General features: G+C 41.8%; 1 protein-coding gene across 1 annotated transcript in view; it reads right to left on the minus strand.

The window, feature by feature from the left end:
* The window catches only part of LOC121274948 (zinc finger protein 239-like), a 156,621-nt gene extending 138,652 nt beyond the window's left edge, over positions 1-17,969 (minus strand). The window contains exon 1 of the mRNA XM_041182321.1: positions 17,940-17,969. The gene's annotated coding sequence lies outside the window, so the exon portion shown is untranslated. The remainder of the gene's footprint in view (positions 1-17,939) is intronic.
* Positions 17,970-23,931: the final 5,962 nt, after the last annotated feature.

Raw genomic sequence — 23,931 nt, forward strand, 5'->3', positions numbered from 1 at the left:
GACCCTAATATCCAGATTACACATCCCCCCTTCAAAAACAGACCCTAATATCCAGATTATACACATGCCCTTCAAAAACAGACCATAATATTCAGATTACACAAACCCCCTTCAAAAACAGACCATAATATCCAGATTACACAACCCCTCAAAAACAGACCCTAATATCCAGAGTACACACACCACCTCAAAAACTGACCCTAATATCCAGATGACACAACCCCTCAAAAAAAGACCCTAATATCCAGATTACACAACCCCTCAAAAACAGACCCTAATATCCAGATTACACAGACCCCCTTCAAAAACAGACCCTATTATCCAGGTTACACACATCCCCTCAAAAACAGGCCATAATATCCAGATTACATGCACTCCATCAAAAACAGAGCAAAAAATCCAGATTACACACCCACTTAAAAACAGACACTTATGTCCAGATTACACACACACCCTCAAAAATAGGCCATAATATCCAGATTACACACACCACCTTCAAAACCAGACTATAATATCCAGATTATACACACGCCCTTCTAAAACAGACCCTAATATCCAGATTACATGCACACCGACAAAAACAGAGCATAAAATCCAGATTATACACCCACTCAAAAACAGACACTTATATCCATTTTACACAGACCACCTCAACAACAGCATAATATCCAGATTATACACACCCCTTTCAAAAACAGAACCTAATATCCAGATTACACAACCCGTTAAAAACAGTCCCTAATATCCAGGGTACACACACCGCCTTCAAAAACAGACCTTAATAACCTGATTATACACACCCCCTTCAAAAACAGACCCTAATATTCAGATTACACAAACCCCCTTCAAAAACAGACCCTAATATCTAGATTATACACACGCCCTTCAAAAACAGGCCATAATATCCAGATTACACACCCACCCTCAAAACCAGATCATAATATTCAGATTACACAACCCCTCAAAAACAGACCCTAATATCCAAATAACACACATCCCGTCAAAAACAGACCCTAATACCCAGATTACACACACACCCTCAAAAATAGGCCATAATATCCAGATTACACACCCCCTCAAAAACAGAGCATAATATCCAGATTACACACAGCCCATCAAAATCAGAACCAGATATACAGATTACACACCCGCTCAAAAACAGACCCTAATTACCAGATTACACACACCACCTCAAAAACAGACCCTAATATCCAGATAACACAACCCCTCAAAAACAGACCCTAATATCCAGATTACACAACCCCTCAAAAACAGACCATAACCCCTTCAAAAACAGACCCTAATATCCAGATTATACACGTGCTCTTCAAAAACAGACCATAATATCCAGATTACACAGCCCCTCAAAAACAGACCCTAACATCCAGGTTACACACATCCCCTCAAAAACAGGCCATAATATCCAGATTACACAACCCCTCAAAAACAGACCCTAATATCCAGATTACATGCACACCCTCAAAAACAGAGCAAAAAATCCAGATTACACACCCACTCAAAAACAGACACTTATATCCATTTTACACACACCCCCTCAAAAACAGAGCATAATATCCAGATTACAAACCCCCTCAAAAATAGACACTAATATTCATATTACACACACCCTGAAAAACAGAACCTTATATACAGATTACACAGCCCCACAAAAACAGACTGTCATATCCAGATTACACCCCACTCAAAAACACACCCTAATATCCACCTTACACACACTGCCACAAAAACAGACCCTAATAGCCAGATTACACAAACCCTCAAAAACATACCCTAATATCCATATTACACAACCACTCAAAAACAGACCCTAATACCCAGATTATACAACCCCTCAAAAACATACCCTAATATCCAGATTACAGAACCCCTCAAAAACATACCCCAATATCCAGATTACACAACCCCTCAAAAACAGACCCTAATATCCAAATAACACACATCCCGTCAAAAACAGACCCTAATATCCAGATTACACACACACCCTCAAAAACAGACCATAATATTCAGATTACACAACCCCTCAAAAACAGACCCTAATATCCAGATTACACACACCACCTCAAAAGCAGACACTAATATCAAGATAACTCAATCCCTCAAAAACAGACCCTAATATCCAGATTACACAACCCCTCAAAAACAGACCATAATATCCAGATTACACACACCCCCTTCAAAAAGAGATCCTAATATCCAGATTACACACACCCCCTTCAAAAACAGACCCTAATATCCAGATTACAAACATCCCCTCAGAAACAGACCATAATATACAGATTACACAACCCCTCAAAAACAGACCCTAATATCCAGATAACACAACCCCTCAAAAACATACCCTAATATCCAGATTACACAACCCCTCAAAAACAGACCCTAATATCCAGATAACACAACCCCTCAAAAACATACCCTAATATCCAGATTACAGAACCCCTCAAAAACAGACCCTAATATCCAGATTACACACACACCCTCAAAAACAGACCCTAATATCCAGATTACACACCCACCCTCAAAAACAGATCATAATATTCAGATTACACAACCCCTCAAAAACAGACCCTAATATCCAAATAACACACATCCCGTCAAAAACAGACCCTAATATCCAGATTACACACACACCCTCAAAAACAGACCATAATATTCAGATTACACAACGCCTCAAAAACAGACCCTAATATCCAGATTACACAAACCCCCTTCAAAAACAGACCCAAATATCCAGATTACACACACCACCTCGAAAACAGATCCTAATAGCCAGATAACACAACCCCTCAAAAACAGACCCTAATATCCAGATTACAAACATCCCCTCAAAAACAGGCCATAATATCCAGATTACGCACACCCCCTTCAAAAACAGACCATAATATCCGGATTATACACACGCCCTTCAAAAACAGGCAATAAAATCCAGATTACACAGCCCCTCAAAAACAGACCCTAATATCCAGATTACACACACCCCCTCAAAAACAGACCCTAATATCCAGATTACACAACCACTCAAAAACATAGCCTAATATCCAGATTACACACCCACTCAAAAATAGACACTTATATCCATTTTACACACACCCCCTCAAAATCAGAACCTAATATCCAGATTACAAACCGACTCAAAAACAGTCCATAATATCCAGATTACACACAGCCCATCAAAAATAGAACCTAATATACAGATTACACACCCCTGAAAAACAGACCCTACTATCCAGGTTACACACACCGCCTCGAAAACAGACCATAATATCCAGATTACACACAGCCCATCAAAATCAGTGCATAATATCCAGATTACACATCCCCTGAAAAACAGACCCTAACATCCAGATTACACAACCCCTCAAAAACAGACCCTAATATCCAGATTACACACCCACTTCATAAACAGACCCTAATATCCAGATTACACACCCCCTTCAAAAACAGACCCTAATATCCAGATTATAAACGTCCCCTCAAAAACAGACCATAATATTCAGATTACACACACCCCCTTCAAAAACAGACCCTAATATCCAGATTGCACAACCCCTCAAAAACAGACCCTAATACCCAGATTACACACACACCCTCAAAAATAGGCCATAATATCCAGATTACACACCCCCTCAAAAACAGAGCATAATATCCAGATTACACACAGCCCATCAAAATCAGAACCTAATATACAGATTACACACCCCTGAAAAACAGACCCTACTATCCAGGTTACACACACCGCCTCGAAAACAGACCATAATATCCAGATTACACACAGCCCATCAAAATCAGTGCATAATATCCAGATTACACATCCCCTGAAAAACAGACCCTAACATCCAGATTACACAACCCCTCAAAAACAGACCCTAATATCCAGATTACACACCCCCTTCAAAAACAGACCCTAATATCCAGATTATAAACGTCCCCTCAAAAACAGACCATAATATTCAGATTACACACACCCCCTTCAAAAACAGACCCTAATATCCAGATTGCACAACCCCTCAAAAGCAGACCCTAATACCCAGATTACACACACACCCTCAAAAATAGGCCATAATATCCAGATTACACACCACCTCAAAAACAGAGCATAATATCCAGATTACACACAGCCCATCAAAATCAGAACCAGATATACAGATTACACATCCCCTCAAAAACAGACCCTAATTACCAGATTACACACACCACCTCAAAAACAGACCCTAATATCCAGATAACACAACCGCTCAAAAACAGACCCTAATATCCAGATTACATGCACACCCTCAAAAACAGAGCAAAAAATCCAGATTACACACCCACTCAAAAACAGACACTTATATCCACTTTACACACACCCCCTCAAAAACAGAGCATAATATCCAGATTACACACAGCCCATCGAAATCAGAACCTAATATACAGATTACACACCCCCTCAAAAACAGACCCTAATATCCAGATTATACACACCCCCTTCAAAAACAGACCATAATATCCAGATTACAAACATCCCCTCAAAAACAGACCATAATATTCAGATTACATAAACCCCCCTCACAAACAGACCCTAATAACTAGATAACACACACACACCCTCAAAAACAGACCCTAATATCCAGATTACGCAACTCCTCAAAAACATACCCTAATATCCAGATTACAGAACCCCTCAAAAAAAGACCCTATTATCCAGATTACGCACACCCCATCAAAAACAGACGCTAATATCCATTTTACACACACCCCCTCAAAAACAGACCCTAATATCCATTTTACACACACCCCCTCAAAAACAGACCCTAATTACCAGATTACACACACCACCTCAAAAACAGACCCTAATATCCAGATAACACAACCGCTCAAAAACAGACCCTAATATCCAGATTACATGCACACCCTCAAAAACAGAGCAAAAAATCCAGATTACACACCCACTCAAAAACAGACACTTATATCCACTTTACACACACCCCCTCAAAAACAGAGCATAATATCCAGATTACACACAGCCCATCGAAATCAGAACCTAATATACAGATTACACACCCCCTCAAAAACAGACCCTAATATCCAGATTATACACACCCCCTTCAAAAACAGACCATAATATCCAGATTACAAACATCCCCTCAAAAACAGACCATAATATTCAGATTACATAAACCCCCCTCACAAACAGACCCTAATAACTAGATAACACACACACCCCCTCAAAAACAGACCCTAATATCCAGATTACGCAACCCCTCAAAAACATACCCTAATATCCAGATTACAGAACCCCTCAAAAAAAGACCCTATTATCCAGATTACGCACACCCCATCAAAAACAGACCCTAATATCCATTTTACACACACCCCCTCAAAAACAGACCCTAATATCCATTTTACACACACCCCCTCAAAAACAGACCCTAATATCCAGATTACACAACCCCTCAAAAACAGACCCTAATACCCCGATTACAGACACCCCCTTCAAAAACAGACCCTAATATCCAGATTATACACACGCCCTTCAAAAACAGGCCATAATATCCAGATTACACAACCGCTCAAAAACAGACCCTAATATCCAGATTACATGCACACCCTCAAAAACACAGCATAAAATCCAGATTACAAACATCCCCTCAAAAACAGACCATAATATTCAGATTGCACAACCCCTCAAAAACAGACCCTAATATCCAGATTACACAACCCCTCAAAAACAGACCCTAACATCCAGATTACACATCCCCCCTTCAAAAACAGACCCTAATATACAGATTATACACATGCCCTTCAAAAACACACCATAATATTCAGATTACACAAACCCCCTTCAAAAACAGACCATAATATCCAGATTACACACACCACCTCAAAAACTGACCCTAATATCCAGATGACACAACCCCTCAAAAACAGACCCTAATATCCAGATTACACAACCCCTCAAAAACAGACCCTAATATCCAGATTGCACAACCCCTCAAAAACAGACCCTAATACCCAGATTACACACACACACTCAAAAATAGGCCATAATATCCAGATTACACACTCCCTCAAAAACAGACCCTAATATCCAGATTACACACACCACCTTCAAAACCAGACTATAATATCCAGATTATACACACCCACTTCAAAAACAGACCCTAATATCCAGATTATACACACGCCCTTCTAAAACAGACCCTAATATCCAGATTACATGCACACCGACAAAAACAGAGCATAAAATCCAGATTATACACCCACTCAAAAACAGACACTTATATCCATTTTACACAGACCACCTCAACAACAGCAAAATATCCAGATTATGCACACCCCCTTCAAAAACAGAACCTAATATTCAGATTACACAACCCGTTAAAAACAGTCCCTAATATCCAGGTTACACACACCGCCTTCAAAAACAGAGCTTAATAACCTGATTATACACACCCCCTTCAAAAACAGACCCTAATATCCAGATTACAAACAACCCCTCAAAAACAGACCCTAATATTCAGATTACACAAACCCCCTTCAAAAACAGACCCTAATATCCAGATTATACACACGCCCTTCAAAAACAGGCCATAATATCCAGATTACACACACACCCTCAAAAACAGACCATAATATTCAGATTACACAACGCCTCAAAAACAGACCCTAATATCCAGATTACACACCCACCCTCAAAACCAGATCATAATATTCAGATGACACAACCCCTCAAAAACGACCCTAATATCAGATAACCACAATCCCGTCAAAAACAGACCCTAATATCCAGATTACACACACACCCTCAAAAACAGACGATAATATTCAGATTACACAACGCCTCAAAAACAGACCCTAATATCCAGATTACACAAACCCCCTTCAAAAACAGACCCAAACATCCAGATTACACACACCACCTCGAAAACAGATCCTAATATCCAGATAACACAACCCCGCAAAAACAGACCCTAATATCCAGATTACAAACATCCCCTGAAAAACAGGCCATAATATCCAGATTACACACACCCCCTTCAAAAACAGACCATAATATCCGGATTATACACACGCCCTTCAAAAACAGGCAATAAAATCCAGATTACACACCCACTCAAAAATAGACACTTATATCCATTTTACACACACCCCCTCAAAAACAGAGCATAATATCCAGATTACACACCCACTCAAAAACAGACCATAATATCCAGATTACACACAGCCCATCAAAAATAGAACCTAATATACAGATTACACACCCCTCAAAAACAGACCCTAATATCCAGATTACACACACCGCCTCGAAAACAGACCATAATATCCAGATTACACACAGCCCATCAAAATCAGTGCATAATATCCAGATTACACATCCCCTCAAAAACAGACCCTAATATCCAGATTACATGCACACCCTCAAAAACAGACCCTAATATCCAGATTACACACCCCCTTCAAAAACAGACCCTAATATCCAGATTACACACCCCCTTCAAAAACAGACCCTAATATCCAGATTACAAACGTCCCCTCAAAAACAGACCATAATATTCAGATTACACACACCCCCTTCAAAAACAGACCCCAATATCCAGATTGCACAACCCCTCAAAAACAGACCCTAATACCCAGATTACACACACACCCTCAAAAATAGGCCATAATATCCAGATTAAACACCCCCTCAAGAACAGAGCATAATATCCAGATTACACACAGCCCATCAAAATCAGAACCAGATATACAGATTACACAACCCCTCAAAAACAGACCCTAATTTCCAGATTACACAACCCCTCAAAAACAGACCCTAATATCCAGATAACACAACCGCTCAAAAACAGACCCTAATACCCAGATTACACACACACACTCAAAAATAGGCCATAATATCCAGATTACACACTCCCTCAAAAACAGACCCTAATATCCAGATTACACACACCACCTTCAAAACCAGACTATAATATCCAGATTATACACACCCACTTCAAAAACAGACCCTAATATCCAGATTATACACACGCCCTTCTAAAACAGACCCTAATATCCAGATTACACACACCCTCAAAAACAGACCCTAATATCCAGATTACACAACCCCTCAAAAACAGACCCTAATATCCAGATTACACACACCCCTCAAAAACAGCCTAATATCCAGATTACACACCCCCTCAAAAACAGACCCTAATATCCAGATTACACAACCCTCAAAAACAGACCCTAATATCCAGATTACACACACCCTCAAAAACAGACCCTAATATCCAGATTACACACCCCCTCAAAAACAGACCCTAATATCCAGATTACACAACCCCTCAAAACAGACCCTAATATCAGATTACACCCCCTCAAAAACAGACCCTAATATCCAGATTACACACACCCCTCAAAAACAGACCATAATATCCAGATTACACCCACCCTCAAAAACAGACCCTAATATCCAGATTACACAACCCCTCAAAAATAGAACCTAATATACAGATTACACACCCCTCAAAAACAGACCCTAATATCCAGATTACACACACACCCTCAAAAACAGACCATAATATTCAGATTACACAACGCCTCAAAAACAGACCCTAATATCCAGATTACACAAACCCCCTTCAAAAACAGACCCAAATATCCAGATTACACACACCACCTCGAAAACAGATCCTAATATCCAGATAACACAACCCCGCAAAAACAGACCCTAATATCCACATTACAAACATCCCCTGAAAAACAGGCCATAATATCCAGATTACACACACCCCCTTCAAAAACAGACCATAATATCCGGATTATACACACGGCCTTCAAAAACAGGCAATAAAATCCAGATTACACACCCACTCAAAAATAGACACTTATATCCATTTTACACACACCCCCTCAAAATCAGAATCTAATATCCAGATTACAAACCCCCTCAAAAATAGACACTAACATTCATATTACACACACCCACTCAAAAACAGACCATAATATCCAGATTACACACAGCCCATCAAAAATAGAACCTAATATACAGATTACACACCCCTCAAAAACAGACCCTAATATCCAGATTACACACACCGCCTCGAAAACAGACCATAATATCCAGATTACACACAGCCCATCAAAATCAGTGCATAATATCCAGATTACACATCCCCTGAAAAACAGACCCTAACATCCAGATTACACAACCCCTCAAAAACAGACCCTAATATCCAGATTACACACCCCCTTCAAAAACAGACCCTAATATCCAGATTACACACCCCCTTCAAAAACAGACCCCAATATCCAGATTGCACAACCCCTCAAAAACAGACCCTAATACCCAGATTACACACACACCCTCAAAAATAGGCCATAATATCCAGATTAAACACCCCCTCAAGAACAGAGCATAATATCCAGATTACACACAGCCCATCAAAATCAGAACCAGATATACAGATTACACAACCCCTCAAAAACAGACCCTAATTTCCAGATTACACACACCACCTCAAAAACAGACCCTAATATCCAGATAACACAACCCCTTCAAAAACAGACCCTAATATCCAGATTGCACAACCCCTCAAAAACAGACCCTAATACCCAGATTACACACACACACTCAAAAATAGGCCATAATATCCAGATTACACACCCCCTCAAAAACAGAGCATAATATCCAGATTACACACAGCCCATCAAAATCAGAACCAGATATACAGATTACACACCCCCTCAAAAACAGACCCTAATTTCCAGATTACACACACCACCTCAAAAACAGACCCTAATATCCAGCTTACACAACCCCTCAAAAACAGACCCTACCCCCTTCAAAAACAGACCCTAATATCCAGATTATACACACGCCCTTCAAAAACAGACCATAATATCCAGATTACACAACTGCTCAAAAACAGACCCTAATATCCAGATTACATGCACACCCTCAAAAACAGAGCAAAAAATCCAGATTACACACCCACTCAAAAACAGACACTTATATCCATTTTACACACACCACCACAAAAACAGAGCATAATATCTAGATTACACACAGCCCATCAAAATCAGAACCTAATATACAGATTACACACCCCCTCAAAAACAGACTCTAATATACAGATTATACACACCCCCTTCAAAAACAGACCATAATATCCAGATTACAAACATCCCCTCAAAAACAGACCATAATATTCAGATTACATAAACCCCCCTCACAAAGAGACCCTAATAACTAGATAACACACACACACCCTCAAAAACAGACCCTAATATCCAGATTACGCAACCCCTCAAAAACATACCCTAATATCCAGATTACAGAACCCCTCAAAAACAGACCCTATTATCCAGATTACGCACACCCCATCAGAAACAGACCCTAATATCCATTTTACACACACCCCCTCAAAAACAGACCCTAATATCCAGATTAAACAACCCCTCAAAAACAGACCCTAATATCCCGATTACAGACACCCCCTTCAAAAACAGACCCTAATATCCAGATTATACACACGCCCTTCAAAAACAGGCCATAATATCCAGATTACACAACCGCTCAAAAACAGACCCTAATATCCAGATTACATGCACACCCTCAAAAACACAGCATAAAATCCAGATTACAAACATCCCCTCAAAAACAGACCATAATATCCAGATTACACAACCCCTCAAAAACAGACCATAATATTCAGATTACACAAACCCCCTTCAAAAACAGACCGTAATATCCAGATTGCACAACCCCTCAAAAACAGACCCTAATATCCAGAGTACACACACCACCTCAAAAACTGACCCTAATATCCAGATAACACAACCCCTCAAAAACAGACCCTAATATCCAGATTACACAACCCCTCAAAAACAGACCCTAATATCCAGATTACACATCCCCCCTTCAAAAACAGACCCTAATATCCAGATTATACACATGCCCTTCAAAAACACACCATAATATTCAGATTACACAAACCCCCTTCAAAAACAGACCATAATATCCAGATTACACAACCCCTCAAAAACTGACCCTAATATCCAGAGTACACACACCACCTCAAAAACTGACCCTAATATCCAGATGACACAACCCCTCAAAAACAGACCCTAATATCCAGATTACACAACCCCTCAAAAACAGACCCTAATATCCAGATTACACACACCCCCTTCAAAAACAGACCCTAATATCCAGATTATACACACGCCCTTCAAAAACAGACCATAATATCCAGATTACACAGACCCTCAAAAACAGACCCTAATATCCAGGTTACACACATCCCCTCAAAAACAGGCCATAATATCCAGATTACATGCACACCATCAAAAACAGAGCAAAAAATCCAGATTACACACCCACTCAAAAACAGACACTTATGTCCAGATTAAACACATCCCCTCAAAAATAGGCCATAATATCCAGATTACACAAACCCTCAAAAACAGACCCTAATATCCAGATTACACACACCACCTTCAAAACCAGACTATAATATCCAGATTATACACACCCACTTCAAAAACAGACCCTAATATCCAGATTATACACACGCCCTTCTAAAACAGACCCTAATATCCAGATTACATGCACATCGACAAAAACAGAGCATAAAATCCAGATTATACACCCACTCAAAAACAGACACTTATATCCATTTTACACAGACCACCTCAAAAACAGAGCATAATATCCAGATTACACACAGCCCATCAGAAACAGAACCTAATATCCAGATTACACAACCCGTTAAAAACAGTCCCTAATATCCAGGTTACACACACCCCCTTCAAAAACAGAGCTTAATAACCTGATTATACACACCCCCTTCAAAAACAGACCCTAATATCCAGATTACAAACAACCCCTCAAAAACAGATCATAATATTCAGATTACACAAACCCCCTTCAAAAACAGACCCTAATATCCAGATTATACAACCCCTCAAAAACAGATCATAATATTCAGATTACACAAACCCCCTTCAAAAACAGACCCTAATATCCAGATTATACACACGCCCTTCAAAAACAGACCCTAATATCCAGATTACATGCACACCCTCAAAAACACACCATAAAATCCAGATTACAAACATCCCCTCAAAAACAGACCATAATATTCAGATTACACAAACCCCCTTCAAAAACAGACCCTAATATCCAGATTGCACAACCCCTCAAAAACAGACCCTAATATCCAAAGTACACACACCACCTCAAAAACTGACCCTAATATCCAGATAACACAACCCCTCAAAAACGGACCCTAATATCCAGATTACACAACCCCTCAAAAACAGACCCTAATATCCAGATTACACACAACCCCGTCAAAAACAGACCCTAATATCCAGATTATACACACGCCCTTCAAAAACAGACCATAATATTCAGATTACACAAACCCCCCTCAAAAACAGACCCTAATATGCAGAGTACGCACACCACCTCAAGAACTGACCCTAATATCCAGATTACACAACCCCTCAAAAACAGACCCTAATATCCAGATTACACACACCCCCTTCAAAAACGGACCCTAATATCCAGATTATACACACGCCCTTCAAAAACAGGCCATAATATCCAGATTACACAACGCTCACAAACAGACCCTAATATCCAGATTACATGCACACCCTCAAAAACACAGCATAAAATCCAGATTACAAACATCCCCTCAAAAACAGACCATAATATTCAGATTACACAAACCCCCTTCAAAAACAGACCCTAATATCCAGATTGCACAACCCCTCAAAAACAGACCCTAATATCCAGAGTACACACACCACCTCAAAAACTGACCCTAATATCCAGATAACACAACCCCTCAAAAACAGACCCTAATATCCAGATTACACAACCCCACAAAAACAGACCCTAATATCCAGATTACACATCCCCCCTTCAAAAACAGACCCTAATATCCAGATTATACACATGCCCTTCAAAAACACACCATAGTATTCAGATTACACAAACCCCCTTCAAAAACAGACCATAATATCCAGATTACACAACCCCTCAAAAACAGACCCTAATATCCAGAGTACACACACCACCTCAAAAACTGACCCTAATATCCAGATGACACAACCCCTCAAAAACAGACCCTAATATCCAGATTACACAACCCCTCAAAAACAGACCCTAATATCCAGATTACACACACCCCCTTCAAAAACAGACCATAATATCCAGATTACACAGACCCTCAAAAACAGACCCTAATATCCAGGTTACACACATCCCCTCAAAAACAGGCCATAATATCCAGATTACATGCACACCATCAAAAACAGAGCAAAAAATCCAGATTACACACCCACTCAAAAACAGACACTTATGTCCAGATTACACACACCCCCTCAAAAATAGGCCATAATATCCAGATTACACAAACCCTCAAAAACAGTCCCTAATATCCAGGTTACACACACCCCCTTCAAAAACAGACCTTAATAACCTGATTATACACACCCCCTTCAAAAACAAACCCTAATATCCAGATTACAAACAACCCCTCAAAAACAGACCATAATATTCAGATTACACAAACCCCCTTCAAAAACAGACCCTAATATCCAGATTATACACACGCCCTTCAAAAACAGGCCATAATATCCAGATTACACAACCGCTCAAAAACAGACCATAATATCCAGATTACATGCACACCCTCAAAAACACAGCATAAAATCCAGATTACAAACATCCCCTCAAAAACAGACCATAATATTCAGATTACACAAACCCCCTTCAAAAACAGACCCTAATATCCAGATTGCACAACCCCTCAAAAACAGACCCTAATATGCAGAGTACACACATCCTCTCAAAAACAGGCCATAATATCCAGATTACACAACCGCTCAAAAACAGACCCTAATATCCAGATTACAAGCACACCATCAAAAACAGAGCAAAAAATCCAGATTACACACCCACTCAAAAACAGACACTTATATCCATTTTACACACACCCCCTCAAAAACAGAGCATAATATCCAGATTACAAACCCCTTCAAAAATAGACACTAATATTCATATTACACACACCCTGAAAAACAGAACCTTATATACAGATTACACAGCCCCACAAAAACAGACTGTCATATCCAGATTACACCCCACTCAAAAACACACCCTAATATCCACCTTACACACACTGCCACAAAAACAGACCCTAATATCCAGATTACACAACCACTCAAAAACATACCCTAATATCCATATTACACAACCACTCAAAAACAGACCCTAATACCCAGATTATACAACCCCTCAAAAACATACCCTAATATCCAGATTACAGAACCCCTCAAAAACATACCCTAATATCCAGATTACACACACCACCTCAAAAACAGACCCTAATATCAAGATAACTCAATCCCTCAAAAACAGACCCTAATATCCAGATTACACAAACCCTCAAAAACAGACCCTAATATCCAGATTACACACACCCCCTTCAAAAAGAGATCCTAATATCCAGATTACACACACCCCCTTCAAAAACAGACCATAATATCCAGATTACAAACATCCCCTCAGAAACAGACCATAATATCCAGATTACACAACCCCTCAAAAACAGACCCTAATATCCAGATAACACAACCCCTCAAAAACAGACCCTAATATCCAGATTACACACACCGCATCAAAAACAGACCCTAATATCCAGAATACACACCCCCTCAAAAACAGACATTAATATCCACATGACACATCCTCAAAGTGCAGAGTCTAATATCCAGAATACATACACCCCTCAAAATGCAGAGTCTAATATCCAGAATACGTACACCCCTCAAAAACAGACCCTAATGTCCAGAATATACACCCCTCAAAAACAGAGTCTAATATCCAGAATACGTACACCCCTCAAAAACAGACCCTAATGTCCAGAATATATACCCCTCAAAAACAGACCCTAATATCCAGAATACATACACCCCTCAAAATGCAGAGTCTAATATCCAGAATACATACACCCCTCAAAAACAGACACTAATATCCAGAATACATACACCCCTCAAAAACAGACCCTAGTATCCAGAATACATACACCCCTCAAAATGCAGAGTCTAATATCCAGAATACGTACACCCCTCAAAAACAGACCCTAATATCCAGAATATACACCCCTCAAAATGCAGAGTCTAATATCCAGAATACATACACCCCTCAAAAACAGACCCTAATATCCAGAATACGTACACCCCTCAAAAACAGACCCTAATATCCAGAATACATACACCCCTCAAAAACAGACCCTAATATCCAGAATACACACCCCACATCAAAAACAGATCCTAATATCCAGAATAAACATCCCCCATCAAAAACACAGCTAAATATCCAGAATACATACACCCCTCAAAAACAGACCCTAATATCCAGAATACACACTCCTCTCAAAAAACAGACCCAGATCCAGAAAACACATCGCCCTCAAAAAACAGACCCTAATGTCCAGATTACACCCCCCCCTCAAAAACAGACTCTAATGTCCAGATTACACACCCCCCTCAAAAACAGACTCTAATGTCCAGATTACACCCCCCTTCAACAACAGACCCTAATGTCCAGATTACAGACCCCCCTCAAAAACAGACTCTAATGTCCAGATTACACCACCCCCTCAACAACAGACCCTAATGTCCAGATTACACACCCCCTCAAAAACAGACCCTAATGTCCAGATTACACCCCCCCTCAAAAACAGACTCTAATGTCCAGATTACAGACCCCCCTCAAAAATAGACCCTAATATTCAGATTACACACACCCCCTCAAAAACAGACCCTAATATCCAGATCACACACACCCCCTCAACAACAGACCCTAATGTCCAGATTACACACCCCCTCAAAAACAGACTCTAATGTCCAGATTACAGACCCCCCTCAAAAATAGACCCTAATATTCAGATTACACACACCTCCTCAAAAACTGACCCTAATATCCAGTTTACACACCCCCTCAAAAACAGACCGTAATATCCAGTTTACACACAGCCCCCGAAAAACAGACCCTAATATCCAGATAACACACACCTCCTCAAAAACTGACCCTAATATCCAGTTCACACAACCCCTCAAAAACAGACCCTAATATCCAGTTTACACACAGCCCCTGAAAAACAGACCCTAATATCCAGATAACACACATCTCAAAAACTGACTGTAATATCCAGATTACACCCCCCTCAAAAACAGACCCTAATATTCAGATTATACACACCCCCTCAAAAACAGACCCTAATATACATATTACACACACCTCCTCAAAAACAGACCCTAATGTACAGATTACACCCCCTCAAAAACAGACTGTCATATCCAGATTACACACACACCATCAATACCAGACCCTAATATTAAGAATGTACACACCCCCTCAAAAACAGACTCTAATAATCAGATTACACACACCCCCTTCAAAAACAGACCCTAATAACCAGATTACACACCCCCCTCAAAACAGACCCTAATATCCAGATTACACACACCCCAAAAACAGACCCTAATAACCAGATTACACACCCCCCTCAAAACAGACCCTAATATCCAGATTACACACACCCCAAAAACAGACCCTAATATCCAGATTTCACACACCCCCTCAAAAACAGACCCTAATATACAGATTACACACACACTCAAAAACCGACCCTAATATCCAGAATACATACACCCCTCAAAAACAGACCCTAATATCCAGAATACACACCTCCTCAAAAACAGACATTAATATCCACATTACAAATCCTCAAAATGCAGACCCTAATATCCAGAATACGTACACCCCTCAAAAACAGACCCTAATGTCCAGAATATACACCCCACATCAAAAACAGACCCTAATATCCAGAATAAACATCCTCCATCAAACACACAGCTAAATATCCAGAATATACACACCTCTCAAAAAACAGACCCAGACCCAGATCCAGAAAACATACCACCCTCAAAAAACAGACCCTAATGTCCAGATTACACCCCACCCTCAACAACAGACCCTAATGTCCAGATTACACACCCCCCTCAAAAACAGACCCTAATGTCCAGATTACACACCCCCCTCAAAAACAGACCCTAATGTCCAGATTACACACACCCCCTCAACAACAGACCCTAATGTCCAGATTACACCCCCCCCCCAACAACAGACCCTAATGTCCAGATTACACCCCCCCCCCCTCAAAAACAGACCCTAATGTCCAGATTACACCCCCCCCTCAAAAACAGACCCTAATGTCCAGATTACACACCCCACTCAAAAATAGACCATAATGTCCAGAATATATACCCCCCTCAAAAATAGACCCTAATATTCAGATTACACACACCCCCTCAAAAACAGACCCTAATATCCATATTACACGCAACCCCCGAAAAACATACCCTAATATCCAGTTTACACACAGCCCCCGAAAAACAGACCCTTTTATCCAGTTTACACGCAACCACCGAAAAACAGACCCCAATATACTGAATGCACCCACCTCAAAAACAGACTCTAATATCTAGATAATACACCCCACCTCAAAAACAGACCCTAATATACATATTATACACACCTCCTCAAAAACAGACCCTAATATTCAGGTTACACACACCCCCCCAAATACAGACCGTAATACCCAGATTACACACACTGCCACAAAAACAGACCCTAATATCCAGATTACACACCCCTCAAAAACAGCCCCTCATATCCAGATTACACTCCCCTCAACAACGGACCCCAATATCCTGATTATATGCCCACCCTCATAAAGAAACCCTAATATGCAGTTTTCACCACCTTGTCAAAAACAGACTCTAATATCCGTATTACACATCCTCTAAATGTCGACCCTAATATTCAGATTATACACATCCCCTCAAAAACAGACCCTCATATTCAAAATACTCACCACCTGAAAAACAGATCCCAATATGCAGATTACAACCAACCCCTCAAAAACAGAACCTAATATTCATATTACATACACCCCCTCAAAAACAGACCTTAATACCCAGATTACACATACACCCTCAAAAACAGACTGTAATATTCAGATTACACCCCCCTCAAAAACAGACCCTAATATTCAGATTATACACACCCCCTCAAAAACAGACCCTAATATACATATTATACACACCTCATCAAAAACAGACCCTAATGTAAAGATTACACCCCCTCAAAAACAGACTGTCATATCCAGAGTACACACACCCTATCAATACCAGACCCTATTATTCAGATTATACACCTCCCTTAAAAACAGACCCTAATATCCAGATTACACACACCGCATCAAAAACAGACCCTAATATCCAGAATACACACCCCCTCAAAAACAGACATTAATATCCACATGACACATCCTCAAAATGCAAACCCTAATATCCAGAATACATATACCCCTCAAAAACAGACCCTAATGTCCAGAATACATACACCCCTCAAAAAGAGACTCTAATATCCAGAATACACACCCCACTTCAAAAACAGACCCTAATATCCAGATTAAACATCCCCCATCAAAAACACAGCTTAATATCCAGAATATACACACCTCTCAAAAAACAGACCCAGATCCAGAAAACACACCGCCCTCAAAAGCAGACCCTAATGTCCAGATTACACACCCTGCTCAAAAACAGACCCTAATGTCCAGATTACACCCCCCCCTCAAAAACAGACCCTAATGTCCAGATTACACCCCCCCCCCCCAAAAACAGACCCTAATATCCAGATTACACCCCCCCCCAACAACAGACCCTAATGTCCAGATTACACCCCCCCCTCAAAAACAGACCCTAACGTCCAGAATATACAACCCGCTCAAAAACAGACCCTAATGTCCAGATTACACACCCCCCTCAAAAACAGACCCTAATGTCCAGATTACACACCCCGCTCAAAAACAGACCCTGTCCAGATTACACCCCCCCCCTCAAAAACAGACCCTAATGTCCAGCTTACACCCCCCCCCCCATAAAAACAGACCCTAACGTCCAGAATATACAACCCCCTCAAAAATAGACCCTAATATCCAGAATACACACCCCTCTCAAAAAAAAGACCCTAACGTCCAGAAAACACACCCCCCTCAAAAAAAACAGACCCTAATATCCAGAAAACACACCCCCCTCAAAAAAACAGACCCTAATATCCAGAAAACACACCCCTCTCAAAAAAACAGACCCTAATATCCAGAAAACACACCCCCTCCAAAAAAAAGACGCTAATATCCAGTTCCCCTCCCCCCTCCCAACACTCCAGGCCTTTCCTCATTCTCTCTCCTATCTTTCTCTCTCTTTCCTTGCTTCACCACCACCCCCCCCCCCCCCCCCCCCTTGGAGTGCAGATGCTCCCCCCCGCAGCAGCAGCAGCACCACCCCCCTCTCCCCCAGTATCCCCCCCGCTCCTCCTCTTCCTCCGCCCCCAGCCAGACCTCAGCCTGCTCGCTCGCTCTCTCTCTCTCTCCCCTCCTGTTCCTGCTCCTCCGCCGGCGCTGGGAGGACTCCGGCGCCGGCCCGAGATGCATCGCGCCGGGGGTGGGTGGGGACCGCGCATGCTCAGCGCCGTCCGCCGGCCGGGAGTAGGGCACTTTCCCATGCGCGGAGCAGGCTGGGTAAGCCAGACAGCCATTGACGCCGGGAGAGACTCGCACAGGCCAGACCTGGAATTTTTCTTTTTTCCGGGTTGCAGCTCCAAGGCTCTCCTACAGGGAGCCACGATGGACCAAATATCTCAATTATTGAGGGGTGTAAGACAGGTGTCACCCATTTCAAACAGAGGTGAGGCAATTTTTTTTTCACCCAGAGGGTTGTGAGTCTTTGGGACTCTCTTCCTGAAAAGGCGGTTGAAGCAGAGTCTTTGAATATTTTTAAGGCAGAGGTGGATAGATTTTTGATAAGCAAGTGGGTGCCAGGTTATCGGGGGTAGGCGGGATGCAGATTTCAGGTTACTATCAAATCAGCCATTATCTTATTAAATAGCAGAGCAGGCTCGAAGGACTGAATGGCCTTCTCCTGCTCCTTGTTCGTATGCTCATATTGGATAAGCTAGGTAAAAGCAAAATACTGTGGATGCTAGAAATCTGAAATTAAAAAACAAAATGCTGGTAAAACTCAGCAGGTCTGGTAGCATCTGTGGAGAGAAACAGAATTATCAGTTCGAGTCCGCATGACCCTTCTTCAGAGCTAAAGAGGATCTGCACCCCAAGGCAGATTATTGGAGAAGTTAGGGCTGTTTTCCTTGAAGAAAAGCAGGCTGAGCGGAGTTTTTTTGTTCATTCACGGGATGTGATTGTCACCGGCTAGGCCAGCAATTACTGCCCATCCCTAATTGCCCCTTGAGAAGGTGGTAGTAAACTGCCTTTTTGAACCACTGCACTGTCCCTTTGCCTGCATGAGTGCAGCTCCAAAAACACTCAAGAAGCTCGACACCATCCAGGACAAAGCAGCCCCACATGACATCCACAAACATTCACTCCCTCCACCGCCGACGCACCTATATCACATGGACTGCAGTGGTTCAAGAAGGCAGCTCACCACCACCTTCTCAAGGGCAATTAGGGATGGGCAACAAGTGCTGGCCTAGCCAGTGACATCCGCAAACCATAAAATGAATTTTTAAAAAATCCCTGCACCCAGGTACAGGTGCAGGTACACCCACGGTGCTGTTAGGGAGGGAGTTCCAGGATTTTTACCCAGTTTCAGTGAAGGAACAGCCGATATATTTCCAAATCAGGATGGTGAGTGGCTCGGAGGGGAACTGCCAGGTGGTGGTGTTCCCGTGTGTCTGCTGCCCTTGTCCTTCTAGATGGTAGTGGTCGTGGCTTTGGAAGGTGCTGTCTCAGGAGCCTTGGTGAATTCCTGCAGTGCATCTTGTAGATGGTACACACACTGCTGCTACTGTGTGTGGGTGGTGGAGGGAGTGAATGTTTGTGGATGGGGTGCCGATCAAGTGGGGCTGCTTTGTCCTGGACGGTGTTGAGCTTCTTGAGTGTTGTGGGAGCTGCACTCATCCAGGCAAGTAAGGGGAGTATTTCATCACACTCCTGACTTGTGCCTTGTAGATGGTGGACAGTCTTTGGGGCGTCAAGAGGCGAGTTACTCTCCGCAGGATTCCCAGCCTCTGACCTGCTCTTGTAGCCACAGTGTTTATATGGCTGGTCCAGTTCAGTTTCTGGTCAACGGTAACCCCCAGGATGTTGATAATGGGGAGTTCAGTGAGGGTAATGCCATTGAACGTCGAGGGGTAATGGTTGGATTCTCTTTTGCTGGAGATGGTCATTGCCTGACACTTGTGTAGTGTGAATGTTACTTGCCACTTGTCAGCCCCGAGCCTGGATATTGTCCAGGTCTTGCTGCATTGGGACATGGACCACATTGATTGAGGTATTCAAAATCATGAGGGGCCAGGAGGGTATAGATAGGGACAAACTGTTCCCACTTTTGAAAGGATTGAGAACGAGAGCGCACAGATTTAAAATAATTAGTAAAAGAGGCAAAAGTGATAGGAGGAGAAACTTTTTCACACAACACGTGGTTAGGATCTGGAATGTGTTGCCTGACAGTGTGGTGCAGACAGGGCTCACACACACAAGGAGCAGGAGGTGGCCACTCGGCCCTTCAACCCTGCTCCGCCATTCAATGAGATCATGGCCGATCTGATTGTAACCTCAACTCCACATTCCCCCGACCTGAGAAACTTTTCACCCCCTTGCTTATCAAGAATCTATCTCGCTCGGCCTTAAAAATCTTCAAAGACTCTGCTTCCACCTCCTTTTGAGGAATGTTTCAATCAAGTTGCCTCTCACTCTTCTAAACTCCAGTGGATACAAGCCTGACCTGTCCAACCTTTCCTCAAAAGACAACCCGCCCATTCCTGGTATTAGTCTTCTCTAAACTGCTCCCAACACATTTACATCCTTCCTTAAATAAGGAGATCAACACTGTCCACAATACTCCAAATGTGGTCACACCAATTCCCTGTACAACTGTTGCATAACCTCTCTACTTTTGTATTCAACTCCCCCTCACAATAAATGATCACATTCGATTAGCTTTCCTAATTACTCGATAGTCCCTGTACAGTAAGCTTTTGTGATTCATGCTCTAGGACACCCAGATCCCTCTGCAGCTCAGAACTCTGCAGTCTCTCACCATTTAGAGAAGATGCATCTTTTTTGTTCTTCCTGTGAAAATGGACAATTTCACATTTGCCCACATTATACTCCATTTGCCAGATCTTTACTTAACCCATCCACATCTGTTTGTGGCCTCCTTATGTCCTCTTCACAACTTACTTTCCTACCTATCTTTGTGTCATCAGCAAATTTAGCAACCATACCTTTGGTCTCTTCATCCAAATCATGTATATAAATTGTAAAAAGTTGAGGCCCCAGCACTGATCCCTGTGGCACACCACTCATTAGATCCTACCAACCAGAAAAAGAGCCATTTATGCCAACTCTCTGCTTCCTGTTAGCCAGACAATCTTCTATCCATGTCAATATGTTACCCACTATATGTGAGTTTTATTTTCCACAATAATCTTTGATGTGGCACTTTATCATATGCTTTCTGGAAATCTAAGTACAGCACATCTACTGGTTCCCCTTTACCCACAGCACATGTGACCCCTTCAAAGAACTCCAATAAATTGGTTCAACATGATTCCCTTATACAAAACCATGTTGACTGCCTGATTGCCTTGAATTTTTCTAAGTGCCCTGCTATTCTATCTTTAATAACGTTTTCCCTGTGACAGATGTTAGGCTAATTGGCCTGTGGTTACCTGCTTTCTGTCTCCCTCCTTTTTTGAATAAAGGAGTTACATTGGAGGCAAACTTGATTGTTACCTGAAAAGGAAGCGGATTATTATCTAAAAAGGAAGAATGTGCAGGGTGAAGGGGAGAAGGCGGGGGAATGACACTGGGTGAATTGCTCATTCGCAGAGCCAGTGCACACACGATGGGCCAAATGGCCTTCTTCTGTATTATAACAATGCTGCAATTCTGTGGTAGGTGAGTGGTATTGTTACTGGACTAGTAATCTAGAGTCCCAGGTTACTGCTCTGCGGACCCGGGTTCAAAACACAGCCCGGCAGCTGGTGGGATTCAATTAATAGAATCTGGAGGTGCTGTGGGCCATCAGCAGCAGCAGAATTGTACTCAAACACAACCTGTAACCTCATGGCCTGGTATATCCCCCACTCTACCATTACCATCAAGACAGGAAACCAACCCTGGTTCAGTGAAGAGTGAAGGAGGGCATGCCAGGAGCAGCACCAGGCATACCTAAAAATGAGGTGCTAATCTGGTGAAGCTATAACACAGGACTACTTGTGTGTCTAACAGCATAAGCAGCAAGTGATAGACAGGGCTAAGCGATCCCACAACCAACGGATCAGATCTAAGCTCTGCAGTCCTGACACATCCAGTCATGAATGGTGGTGGACAATTAAACAACTCATTGGAGGAGAAGGCTCCACAGATATCCCCATCCTCAATGATGGAGGAGCCCAGCACATTAGTGCAAAAGATAAGGCTGAAGCATTTGATACAATCTTCAGCCAGAAGTGCCGAGTGGATGATCCATCTCAGCCTCCTCTGGAGGTCCCCAGCATCACAGATGCCAGTCTTCAGCCAATTCGATTCATTCCACGTGATATCAAGAAACGGCTGAAGGCACTGGATACTGCAAAAGCTATGGGCCCAGACAATATTCTAGCAATAGTACTGAAGACTTGTGCTCCAGAACTTGCTGCACCCCTAGCCAAGCTGCTCCAGTACAGCTACAACACTGGCTTCTACCCAGCAATGTGGAAAATTGCCCAGGTATGTCCTGTACACAAAAAGCAGGACAAATCTAACCCGGCCAATTACCGATCATCAGGAAAGTAAT

The sequence above is a fragment of the Carcharodon carcharias genome (assembly GCF_017639515.1).
Source record: "Carcharodon carcharias isolate sCarCar2 chromosome 39 unlocalized genomic scaffold, sCarCar2.pri SUPER_39_unloc_2, whole genome shotgun sequence".
Taxonomy (NCBI): Eukaryota; Metazoa; Chordata; class Chondrichthyes; order Lamniformes; family Lamnidae; genus Carcharodon; species Carcharodon carcharias.